Genomic DNA, 12,528 nt, shown 5'->3' with positions numbered 1-12,528 from the left:
GCAGTTGGGTTTTTCTTTTACAGAATTACCAAATGTACCAGTTGTTTTTGTAAAATGTCTATTAAAAACAGATCCTTTAAAATATTTAAACGATCTAACGACAAATTATTTAAACACACATGATTATAAGATGTAGCCTTATTTTTGTTTTTAGGAGAGAATGTGCCTGCTGAAAAAAACATTATTTTTAAAAAGTGCATTGCAGGATATCAGGAACTTTCTGTGGGACACCTTGAAAACTTTCATACAGATTATTTGCACAAAACTTGCAGTCAGTTGTTGTGGCCGAGTGGTTAAGGCGATGGACTAGAAATCCATTGGGGTCCCCCCGCGCAGGTTCGAATCCTGCCAACAACGAGAAACTTTTTAACATCGGCTACAATTTCAGAAGCTAACCTTTAGAATTTCTTCCATGTCAGTTTTATAAATAGGTGGCTTATTTTGGTGTCACTATTGCCCTTTCACATATTTATTATCGCTACCCCTTTCATATCTTTGCTATAACTCTCGTCCTACATTAGCGCTGGTGCAAACACTTCAAATTATTATACCCTGGCTCTCTCAGTCATACCATTCATGCACTTGAAACTTACTTTACCAATAAAAGAAGCAAATAGAAAAATAAAACAAAAGTGCTTGCTGGATTAGGCAACACACTTCATAAAACTGCATTTTCTTTTCTATTCTCCCCGTGTTACAAGCTTAACTGCTCCCTGTGTAATTTCTCTTAGCCTGCTGTCCCAGGAAGAGAATTTTATCTACAGGCTCTTTCCGTGTTTTTTTCCTAGTCTTTCTTTCCTTTTTCTTAGATTTGTAACTGTTCCTTTACGTGCTCTATTTAGGCGCCATTAATCTCATTTGAGCTCCTTGTACCTGCTGCTGTTTTCTCCACACCTCATACTGCCTTTTCCCTCTTTCTCTCTTTCTCTGAGGTTGGTGGCTACTTTCCAAAGCTTCTGATGCCCCATTGTTCCTTCATCTTGTTGTCAGACGTGAATTGGAAAAGCAACCAAATTAACAAGCCTTTACCACTCATATATGGCAGAGGTTTATACTTTAATTGAGCTAAGAAAAGCGTGTTGTGGGGCCCCTACGAGCCATGGTGCTTGCTTCATCATAATTAGGCATGCAGTCATTAGCCACAGCTCTGATCATGGGTCACTGAGGTCAGTTTCAATAATTCCTCAAAAACCTAACCATGCAGTCCCCCCTAACTGTGTAGTTATCTTGCTTTACTGCTGTTTGTGTGATTAGCTGGGAGGAGCTCATGGCAGCATCCTCCCTATAAAAGTGTAGATGGACCGCTCCTTAACTCTTTCTTGCTTCACATACAGATGGCTTGAGGAGGTACAGGGGAGATGCAGGTCTACTAGACAGTATAGAAGATCTGCGCCAGGTGTGTTTCTCTGCATTGGTATCCCATCACAGGCCCACAAGTGTATGTGTGATCTTTGACTCCTGGCAGTTCACAAGCAGGCGGCCAGGAAACAGTTTCAGCCTATCAACCACTGAGGAGACAAAGCCTTTGTATAAGGAATGAGGAAGCAATTAACACATTCAGCCTATCACAGGAGTTCCCTGAGTGTACCGAATTATAAATTCTCCATGTCACTGTATGTTATTGAGCCCAAGTAGCTCGCCGTGATCGTATAGTGGTTAGTACTCTGCGTTGTGGCCGCAGCAACCTTGGTTCGAATCCGAGTCACGGCATTGTGGTTGGCAATGTCACGGCAGTTGGGTTTTTCTTTTACAGAATTACAAAATGTACCAGTTGTTTTTGTAAAATGTCTATTAAAAACAGATCCTTTAAAATATTTAAACGATCTAACGACAAATTATTTTAACACACATGATTATAAGATGTAGCTATATTGTACCTACTGACATAAATTATCGTTCTTGAACCTATTTGCGGTTGGGGAATGGAGCTCTCCCCTATGCCAATCAGAATGCACATGAATGCAGTTGCAGTTGAGTGACCTGTATTGTGGCTGTCTAGAGGGAATGCACAAATGTAGCTGTCTCGCAGCCCAATCCAGACGTCAATTGGAGACAGGTTTTCAGGCAAATAGAGCTGTAAGTGCAGAGAAATGCTCACTCTCTAAAAATGGCATTTATAAAGTAGTAAAGTTAAATCCAACCTCACCAGTAAATAGGATTTATCAATAAATAAATAAAGCTTCTCCTCTCTGATATGGAATTACCCCCCAAAAAGTATAAGGGAATACCCAATGCTAACCTACGAGAGGGGCAGACCTCACAGTAGTGAAAAATGTAATAGACTGTTTTGTACTACCAGGACATGCAAACTACCACAGTACATGTCTTACCTTTTACTTACATAGCATGATGCCCCTAGGACTACCTAGGGCCTACCTTTTGGTTAATTATATGTAATAAAATTGGAGTTTAAGGCTTGGCAAGTAGTTTTAAATGGCAAGTCGAAGTGGCAGTACACTGCAGCACAGGCACTGCAGTAGCAGGCTTGAGACAGGTTTGAAATGATACTTTTTTGGGCGGCACAATCAGTTCCTGGGTATATGGTATACCACTTTACAAGGGGCTTTCAAGTCAATGAAATCTGTCAGTCAGGTATACTCCAATTACACACATGATTAGGGAAGAAGCACGTTCACTTCAGCACTGATTAGTAGCAATAAAGTGATCAGAGTCCTAAGGCCAACAAAAAGATACAGCAAAATGCGTAGGTGAAAAGCAATAAGGTAGGGTTGAGGCCACCTTAAGAATGCAAGGTCTAACAAAAACAAACTAAGGATAACATGAGTAAAACATCAGGTTTCTCTACGGCATTTGGTGAGACAAGTGTGCCTTCTTTTATCTTCCATAAATGCAATCTTTCCCTGACCCCTTTATTATATAGCTCTTCAAGTAAAAAAGATAAAGCACTTACAAAGGAGCCTCAAATACTCAAAGATGGTAGACTTCTGTAATATGGGCCATAGACTAAAAGCAGCACGAAAACTTGAGTGCCACATGAGAGTATGCATGAAAGCCTATCCTTTTCCAACCTAGAGATATACTCATGCAATTTTTGTTTTTAGGAGAGAATGTGCCTGCTGAAAAAAACATTCTTTTTAAAAAGTGCATTGCAGAATACCAGGAATTTGCTTTGGGACACCTTGAAAACTTTCATACAGATTATTTGCACAAAACTTACAGTCAGTTGTTGTGGCCGAGTGGTTAAGGCGATGGACTAGAAATCCATTGGGGTCTCCCCGTGCAGGTTCGAATCCTGCCAACAACGAGAAACTTTTTAACATCGGCTACAATTTCAGAAGTTAACCTTTAGAATTTCTTCCATGTCAGTTATATAAATAGGTGGCTTATTTTGGTGTCACTATTGCCCTTTCACATATTTATTATCGCTACCCCTTTCATATCTTTGCTATAACTCTCGTCCTACATTAGCGCTGGTGCAAACACTTCAAATTATTATACCCTGGCTCTCTCAGTCATACCATTCATGCACTTGAAACTTACTTTACCAATAAAAGAAGCAAATAGAAAAATAAAATAAAAGTGCTTGCTGGATTAGGCAAACACACTTCATAAAACTGCATTTTCTTTTCTATTCTCCCCGTGTTACAAGCTTAACTGCACCCTGTGTAATTTCTCTTAGCCTGCTGTCCCAGGAAGAGAATTTTATCTACAGGCTCTTTCCGTGTTTTTTTCCTAGTCTTTCTTTCCCTTTTCTTAGATTTGTAACTGTTCCTTTATGTGCTCTATTTAGGCGCCATTAATCTCATTTGAGCTCCTTGTACCTGCTGCTGTTTTCTCCACACCTCATACTGCCTTTTCCCTCTTTCTCTCTTTCTCTGAGGTTGGTGGCTACTTTCCAAAGCTTCTGATGCCCCAATGTTCCTTCATCTTGTTGTCAGACGTGAATTGGAAAAGCAACCAAATTAACAAGCCTTTACCACTCATACATGGCAGAGGTTTATACTTTAATTCAATGAGCTAAGAAAAGCGTGTTGTGGGGCCCCTACGAGCCATGGTGCTTGCTTCATCATAATTGGGCGCGCAGTCATTAGCCACAGCTCTGATCATGGGTCACTGAGGTCAGTTTCAATAATTCCTCAAAAACCTAACCATGCAGTCCCCCCTAACTGTATAGTTATCTTGCTTTACTGCTGTTTGTATGATTAGCTGGGAGGAGCTCACGGCAGCATCCTCCCTATAAAAGTATAGATGGACCGCTCCTTAACTTTTTCTTGCTTCACATACAGATGGCTTGAGGAGGTACAGGGGAGATGCAGGTCTAATAGACAGAATAGAAGATCTGCGCCAGGTGTATTTCTCTGCATTGGTGTCCCATCACAGGCCCACAAGTGTATGTGTGATCTTTGACTTCTGGCAGTTCACAAGCAGGCGGCCAGGAAACGGTTTCAGCCTATCAACCACTGAGGAGACAAAGCCTTTGTATAAGGAATGAGGAAGCAATGAACACATTCAGCCTATCACAGGAGTTCCCTGAGTGTTTCGAATTATAAATTCTCCATGTCACTGTATGTTATTGAGCCCAAGTAGCTCGCCGTGATCGTATAGTGGTTAGTACTCTGCGTTGTGGCCGCAGTAACCTCGGTTCGAATCCGAGTCACGGCATTGTGGTTGGCAATGTCACGGCAGTTGGGTTTTTCTTTTACAGAATTACCAAATGTACCAGTTGTTTTTGTAAAATGTCTATTAAAAACAGATCCTTTAAAATATTTAAACGATCTAACGACAAATTATTTAAACACACATGATTATAAGATGTAGCCTTATTTTTGTTTTTAGGAGAGAATGTGCCTGCTGAAAAAAACATTATTTTTAAAAAGTGCATTGCAGGATATCAGGAACTTTCTGTGGGACACCTTGAAAACTTTCATACAGATTATTTGCACAAAACTTGCAGTCAGTTGTTGTGGCCGAGTGGTTAAGGCGATGGACTAGAAATCCATTGGGGTCCCCCCGCGCAGGTTCGAATCCTGCCAACAACGAGAAACTTTTTAACATCGGCTACAATTTCAGAAGCTAACCTTTAGAATTTCTTCCATGTCAGTTTTATAAATAGGTGGCTTATTTTGGTGTCACTATTGCCCTTTCACATATTTATTATCGCTACCCCTTTCATATCTTTGCTATAACTCTCGTCCTACATTAGCGCTGGTGCAAACACTTCAAATTATTATACCCTGGCTCTCTCAGTCATACCATTCATGCACTTGAAACTTACTTTACCAATAAAAGAAGCAAATAGAAAAATAAAACAAAAGTGCTTGCTGGATTAGGCAACACACTTCATAAAACTGCATTTTCTTTTCTATTCTCCCCGTGTTACAAGCTTAACTGCTCCCTGTGTAATTTCTCTTAGCCTGCTGTCCCAGGAAGAGAATTTTATCTACAGGCTCTTTCCGTGTTTTTTTCCTAGTCTTTCTTTCCTTTTTCTTAGATTTGTAACTGTTCCTTTACGTGCTCTATTTAGGCGCCATTAATCTCATTTGAGCTCCTTGTACCTGCTGCTGTTTTCTCCACACCTCATACTGCCTTTTCCCTCTTTCTCTCTTTCTCTGAGGTTGGTGGCTACTTTCCAAAGCTTCTGATGCCCCAATGTTCCTTCATCTTGTTGTCAGACGTGAATTGGAAAAGCAACCAAATTAACAAGCCTTTACCACTCATATATGGCAGAGGTTTATACTTTAATTGAGCTAAGAAAAGCGTGTTGTGGGGCCCCTACGAGCCATGGTGCTTGCTTCATCATAATTAGGCATGCAGTCATTAGCCACAGCTCTGATCATGGGTCACTGAGGTCAGTTTCAATAATTCCTCAAAAACCTAACCATGCAGTCCCCCCTAACTGTGTAGGTATCTTGCTTTACTGCTGTTTGTGTGATTAGCTGGGAGGAGCTCATGGCAGCATCCTCCCTATAAAAGTGTATATGGACCGCTCCTTAACTTTTTCTTGCTTCACATACAGATGGCTTGAGGAGGTACAGGGGAGATGCAGGTCTACTAGACAGAATAGAAGATCTGCGCCAGGTGTGTTTGCCTGCATTGGTGTCCCATCACATGCCCACAAGTGTATGTGTGATCTTTGACTCCTGTCAGTTCACAAGCAGGCGGCCAGGAAACAGTTTCAGCCTATCAACCACTGAGGAGACAAAGCCTTTGTATAAGGAATGAGGAAGCAATGAACACATTCAGCCTATCACAGGAGTTCCCTGAGTGTTCCGAATTATAAATTCTCCATGTCACTGTATGTTATTGAGCCCAAGTAGCTCGCCGTGATCGTATAGTGGATAGTACTCTGCGTTGTGGCCGCAGGAACCTCGGTTCGAATCCGAGACACGGCATTGTGGTTGGCAATGTAACGGCAGTTGGGTTTTTCTTTTACAGAATTACCAAATGTACCAGTTGTTTTTGTAAAATGTCTATTAAAAACAGATCCTTTAAAATATTTAAACGATCTAACGACAAATTATTTAAACACACGTGATTATAAGATGTAGCTATATTGTACCTACTGACATAATTTATCGTTCTTGAACCTATTTGCGGTGGGGGGAATGGAGCTCTCCCCCATGCCAATCAGAATGCAGATAAATGCAGTTGCAGTTGAGTGACCTGTGTTGTGGCTGTCTAGAAGGAATGCACAAATGTAGCTGTCTCGCAGCCCAATCCAGACGTCAGTTGGAGACAGGTTTTCAGGCAAATAGAGCAGTAGGTGCAGAGAAATGCTCACTCTCTAAAAATGGCATTTATAAAATAGTAAAGTTAAATCCAACCTCACCAGTAAATAGGATTTATCAATAAATAAATAAAGCTTCTCCTCTCTGATATGGAATTACCCCCCAAAAAGTATAAGGGAATACCCAATGCTAACCTATGAGAGGGGCAGACCTCACAGTAGTGAAAAATGTAATAGACTGTTTGGTACTACCAGGACATGCAAACTACCACAGTACATGTCTTACCTTTTACTTACATAGCATGATGCCCCTAGGACTACCTAGGGCCTACCTTTTGGTTAATTATATGTAATAAAATTGGAGTTTAAGGCTTGGCAAGTAGTTTTAAATGGCAAGTCGAAGTGGCAGTACACTGCAGCACAGGAACTGCAGTAGCAGGCTTGAGACAGGTTTGAAATGCTACTTCTTTGGGCGGCACAATCAGTCCCTGGGTATATGGTATACCACTTTACAAGGGGCTTTCAAGTCAATTAAATCTGTCAGTCAGGTATACTCCAATTACACACATGATTAGGGAAGAAGCATGTGCACTTCAGCACTGATTAGTAGCGATAAAGTGATCACAGTCCTAAGGCCAACAAAAAGATACAGCAAAATGTGTAGGTGAAAAGCAATAAGGTAGGGTTGAGGCCATCTTAAGAATGCAAGGTCTAACAAAAACAAACTAAGGATAACATGAGTAAAACATCAGGTTTCTCTACGGCATTTGGTGAGACAAGTGTGCCTTCTTTTATCTTCCATAAATGCAATCTTTCCCTGACCCCTTTATTATATAGCTCTTCAAGTAAAAAAGATAAAGCACTTACAAAGGAGCCTCAAATACTCAAAGATGGTAGACTTCTGTAATATGGGCCATAGACTAAAAGCAGCACGAAAACAGAGTGCAATAGGGTCCCAAAAACTTGAGTGCCACATGAGAGTATGCATGAAAACCTATCCTTTTCCAAACTAGAGATATACTCATGCAATTTTTGTTTTTAGGAGAGAATGTGCCTGCTGAAAAAAACATTATTTTAAAAAAGTGCATTGCAGAATACCAGGAATTTGCTGTGGGACACCTTGAAAACTTTCATACAGATTATTTGCACAAAACTTACAGTGAGTTGTTGTGGCCGAGTGGTTAAGGCGATGGATTAGAAATTCATTGGGGTCTCCCTGCGCAGGTTCGAATCCTGCCAACAAAGAGAACCTTTCTAACATCTGCTACAATTTCAGAAGTTAACCTTTAGAATTTCTTCCATGTCAGTTTTATAAATAGGTGGCTTATTTTGGTGTCACTATTGCCCTTTCACATATTTATTATCGCTACCCCTTTCATATCTTTGCTATAACTCTCGTCCTACATTAGTGCTGGTGCAAACACTTCAAATTATTATACCCTGGCTCTCTCAGTCACACCATTCATGCACTTGAAACTTACTTTACCAATAAAAGAAGCAAATAGAAAAATAAAACAAAAGTGCTTGCTGGATTAGGCAAACACACTTCATAAAACTGCATTTTCTTTTCTATTCTCCCCGTGTTACAAGCTTAACTGCTCCCTGTGTAATTTCTCTTAGCCTGCTGTCCCATGAAGAGAATTTTATCTACAGGCTCTTTCCGTGTTTTTTTCCTAGTCTTTCTTTTCCTTTTCTTAGATTTGTAACTGTTCCTTTATTTGCTCTATTTAGGCGCCATTAATCTCATTTGAGCTCCTTGTAACTGCTGCTGTTTTCTTCACACCTCATACTGCCTTTTCCCTCTTTCTCTCTTTCTCTGAGGTTGGTGGCTACTTTCCAAAGCTTCTGATGCCCCAATGTTCCTTCATCTTATTGTCAGACGTGAATTGGAAAGGAACCAAATTAACAAGCCTTTACCACTCATACATGGCAGAGGTTTATACTTTAATTCAATGAGCTAAGAAAAGCGTGTTGTGGGGCCCCTACGAGCCATGGTGCTTGCTTCATCATAATTAGGCACGGAGTCATTAGCCACAGCTCTGATCATGGGTCACTGAGGTCAGTTTCAATAATTCCTCAAAAACCTAACCATGCAGTCCCCCTTAACTGTGTAGTTATCTTGCTTTACTGCTGTTTGTGTGATTAGCTGGGAGGAGCTCATGGCAGCATCCTCCCTATAAAAGTGTATATGGACCGCTCCTTAACTTTTTCTTGCTTCACATACAGATGGCTTGAGGAGGTACAGGGGAGATGCAGGTCTACTAGACAGAATAGAAGATCTGCGCCAGGTGTGTTTGCCTGCATTGGTGTCCCATCACATGCCCACAAGTGTATGTGTGATCTTTGACTCCTGTCAGTTCACAAGCAGGCGGCCAGGAAACAGTTTCAGCCTATCAACCACTGAGGAGACAAAGCCTTTGTATAAGGAATGAGGAAGCAATGAACACATTCAGCCTATCACAGGAGTTCCCTGAGTGTTCAGAATTATAAATTCTCCATGTCACTGTATGTTATTGAGCCCAAGTAGCTCGCCGTGATCGTATAGTGGTTAGTACTCTGCGTTGTGGCTGCAGCAACCTCGGTTCGAATCTGAGTCATGGCATTGTGGTTGGCAATGTCACGGCAGTTGGTTTTTTCTTTTACAGAATTACCAAATGTACCAGTTGTTTTTGTAAAATGTCTATTAAAAACAGATCCTTTAAAATATTTAAACGATCTAACGACAAATTATTTAAACACACATGATTATAAGATGTAGCTATATTGTACCTACTGACATAAATTATCGTTCTTGAACCTATTTGCGGTGGGGGGAATGGAGCTCTCCCCCATGCCAATCAGAATGCAGATGAATGCAGTTGCAGTTGAGTGACCTGTGTTGTGGCTGTCTAGAGGGAATGCACAAATGTAGCTGTCTCGCAGCCCAATCCAGACGTCAATTGGAGACAGGTTTTCAGGCAAATAGAGCAGTAAGTGCAGAGAAATGCTCACTCTCTAAAAATGGCATTTATAAAATAGTAAAGTTAAATCCAACCTCACCAGTAAATAGGATTTATCAATAAATAAATAAAGCTTCTCCTCTCTGATATGGAATTACCCCCAAAAAGTATAAGGCAATACCCAATGCTAACCTATGAGAGGGGCAGACCTCACAGTAGTGAAAAATGTAATAGACTGTTTGGTACTACCAGGACATGCAAACTACCACAGTACATGTCTTACCTTTTACTTACATAGCATGATGCCCCTAGGACTACCTAGGGCCTACCTTTTGGTTAATTATATGTAATAAAATTGGAGTTTAAGGCTTGGCAAGTAGTTTTAAATGGCAAGTTGAAGTGGCAGTACACTGCAGCACAGGCACTGCAGTAGCAGGCTTGAGACAAGTTTGAAATTCTACTTCTTTGGGCGGCACAATCAGTCCCTGGGTATATGGTATACCACTTTACAAGGGAGATTTCAAGTCAATTAAATCTGTCAGTAAGGTATACTCCAATTACAAACATGATTAGGGAACAAGCACGTGCACTTCAGCACTGATTAGTAGCGATAAAGTGATAAGAGTCCTAAGGCCTACAAAAAGATACAGCAAAATGCGTAGGTGAAAAGCAATAAGGTAGGGTTGAGGCCACCTTAAGAATGCAAGGTCTAACAAAAACAAACTAAGGATAACATGAGTAAAACATCAGGTTTCTCTACGGCATTTGGTGAGACAAGTGTGCCTTCTTTTATCTTCCGTAAATGCAATCTTTCCCTGACCCCTTTATTATATAGCTCTTCAAGTAAAAAAGATAAAGCACTTACAAAGGAGCCTCAAATACTCAAAGATGGTAGACTTCTGTAATATGGGCCATAGACTAAAAGCAGCACGAAAACAGAGTGCAATAGGGTCCCAAAAACTTGAGTGCCACATGAGAGTATGCATGAAAGCCTATCCTTTTCCAAACTAGAGATATACCCATGCAATTTTTGTTTTTAGGAGAGAATGTGCCTGCTGAAAAAAACATTATTTTAAAAAAGTGCATTGCAGAATACCAGGAATTTGCTGTGGGACACCTTGAAAACTTTCATACAGATTATTTGCACAAAACTTACAGTCAGTTGTTGTGTCCGAGTGGTTAAGGCGATGGACTAGAAATCCATTGGGGTCTCCCTGCGCAGGTTCGAATCCTGACAACAACGAGAAACTTTTTAACATCGGCTACAATTTCAGAAGTTAACCTTTAGAATTTCTTCCATGTCAGTTTTATAAATAGGTGGATTATTTTGGTGTCACTATTGCCCTTTCACATATTTATTATCGCTACCCCTTTCATATCTTTGCTATAACTCTCGTCCTACATTAGCGCTGGTGCAAACACTTCAAATTATTATACCCTGGCTCTCTCAGTCATACCATTCATGCACTTGAAACTTACTTTACCAATAAAAGAAGCAAATAGAAAAATAAAACAAAAGTGCTTGCTGGATTAGGCAAACACACTTCATAAAACTGCATTTTCTTTTCTATTCTCCCCGTGTTACAAGCTTAACTGCTCCCTGTGTAATTTCTCTTAGCCTGCTGTCCCAGGAAGAGAATTTTATCTACAGGCTCTTTCCGTGTTTTTTTCCTAGTCTTTCTTTCCCTTTTCTTAGATTTGTAACTGTTCCTTTATGTGCTCTATTTAGGCGCCATTAATCTCATTTGAGCTCCTTGTACCTGCTGCTGTTTTCTCCACACCTCATACTGCCTTTTCCCTCTTTCTCTCTTTCTCTGAGGTTGGTGGCTACTTTCCAAAGCTTCTGATGCCCCAATGTTCCTTCATCTTGTTGTCAGACGTGAATTGGAAAAGCAACCAAATTAACAAGCCTTTACCACTCATACATGGCAGAGGTTTATACTTTAATTCAATGAGCTAAGAAAAGCGTGTTGTGGGGCCCCTACGAGCCATGGTGCTTGCTTCATCATAATTAGGCACGCAGTCATTAGCCACAGCTCTGATCATGGGTCACTGAGGTCAGTTTCAATAATTCCTCAAAAACCTAACCATGCAGTCCCCCCTAACTGTGTAGTTATCTTGCTTTACTGCTGTTTGTGTGATTAGCTGGGAGGAGCTCATGGCAGCATCCTCCCTATAAAAGTGTAGATGGACCGCTCCTTAACTTTTTCTTGCTTCACATACAGATGGCTTGAGGAGGTACAGGGGAGATGCAGGTCTACTAGACAGAATAGAAGATCTGCGCCAGGTAAGTTTCTCTGCATTGGTGTCCCATCACAGGCCCACAAGTGTATGTGTGATCTTTGACTCTTGTCAGTTCACAAGCAGGCGGCCAGGAAACAGTTTCAGCCTATCAACCACTGAGGAGACAAAGCCTTTGTATAAGGGATGAGGAAGCAATGAACACATTCAGCCTATCACAGGAGTTCCCTGAGTGTTCCGAATTATAAATTCTCCATGTCACTGTATGTTATTGAGCCCAAGTAGCTCGCCGTGATCGTATAGTGGATAGTACTCTGCGTTGTGGCCGCAGGAACCTCGGTCCGAATCCGAGACACGGCATTGTGGTTGGCAATGTAACGGCAGTTGGGTTTTTCTTTTACAGAATTACCAAATGTACCAGTTGTTTATGTAAAATGTCTATTAAAAACAGATCCTTTAAAATATTTAAACGATCTAACGACAAATTATTTAAACACACGTGATTATAAGATGTAGCTATATTGTACCTACTGACATAATTTATCGTTCTTGAACCTATTTGTGGTGGGGGGAATGGAGCTCTCCCCCATGCCAATCAGAATGCAGATGAATGCAGTTGCAGTTGAGTGACCTGTGTTGTGGCTGTCTAGAAGGAATGCA

At 40.8% G+C, this 12,528-nt stretch overlaps 7 non-coding genes across 7 annotated transcripts; all 7 read left to right on the top strand.

Moving 5' to 3' along the window:
* Positions 1 to 275: 275 nt before the first annotated feature.
* On the top strand, positions 276 to 357 carry TRNAS-AGA (transfer RNA serine (anticodon AGA)). The gene has a single exon. It is a non-coding gene; the product is annotated as a tRNA-Ser (tRNA).
* A 1,281-nt stretch (positions 358 to 1,638) lies between these two features.
* Positions 1,639 to 1,710, top strand: TRNAH-GUG (transfer RNA histidin (anticodon GUG)). Its single transcript has one exon. It is a non-coding gene; the product is annotated as a tRNA-His (tRNA).
* A 1,473-nt stretch (positions 1,711 to 3,183) lies between these two features.
* On the top strand, positions 3,184 to 3,265 carry TRNAS-AGA (transfer RNA serine (anticodon AGA)). The gene has a single exon. It is a non-coding gene; the product is annotated as a tRNA-Ser (tRNA).
* Positions 3,266 to 4,551: 1,286 nt separating this feature from the next.
* On the top strand, positions 4,552 to 4,623 carry TRNAH-GUG (transfer RNA histidin (anticodon GUG)). The gene has a single exon. It is a non-coding gene; the product is annotated as a tRNA-His (tRNA).
* A 295-nt stretch (positions 4,624 to 4,918) lies between these two features.
* On the top strand, positions 4,919 to 5,000 carry TRNAS-AGA (transfer RNA serine (anticodon AGA)). The gene has a single exon. It is a non-coding gene; the product is annotated as a tRNA-Ser (tRNA).
* Positions 5,001 to 7,851: 2,851 nt separating this feature from the next.
* TRNAS-AGA (transfer RNA serine (anticodon AGA)) lies at positions 7,852 to 7,933 on the top strand. Its single transcript has one exon. It is a non-coding gene; the product is annotated as a tRNA-Ser (tRNA).
* A 2,855-nt stretch (positions 7,934 to 10,788) lies between these two features.
* TRNAS-AGA (transfer RNA serine (anticodon AGA)) lies at positions 10,789 to 10,870 on the top strand. The gene has a single exon. It is a non-coding gene; the product is annotated as a tRNA-Ser (tRNA).
* The last annotated feature ends 1,658 nt before the right edge of the window (positions 10,871 to 12,528 follow it).

This window comes from Lissotriton helveticus, chromosome 12 (assembly GCF_964261635.1).
Source record: "Lissotriton helveticus chromosome 12, aLisHel1.1, whole genome shotgun sequence".
Classification (NCBI taxonomy): Eukaryota; Metazoa; Chordata; class Amphibia; order Caudata; family Salamandridae; genus Lissotriton; species Lissotriton helveticus.
The sequence above is the reverse complement of the archived record's forward strand: the minus strand, read 5'-3'. Positions and strand labels throughout refer to the sequence as shown.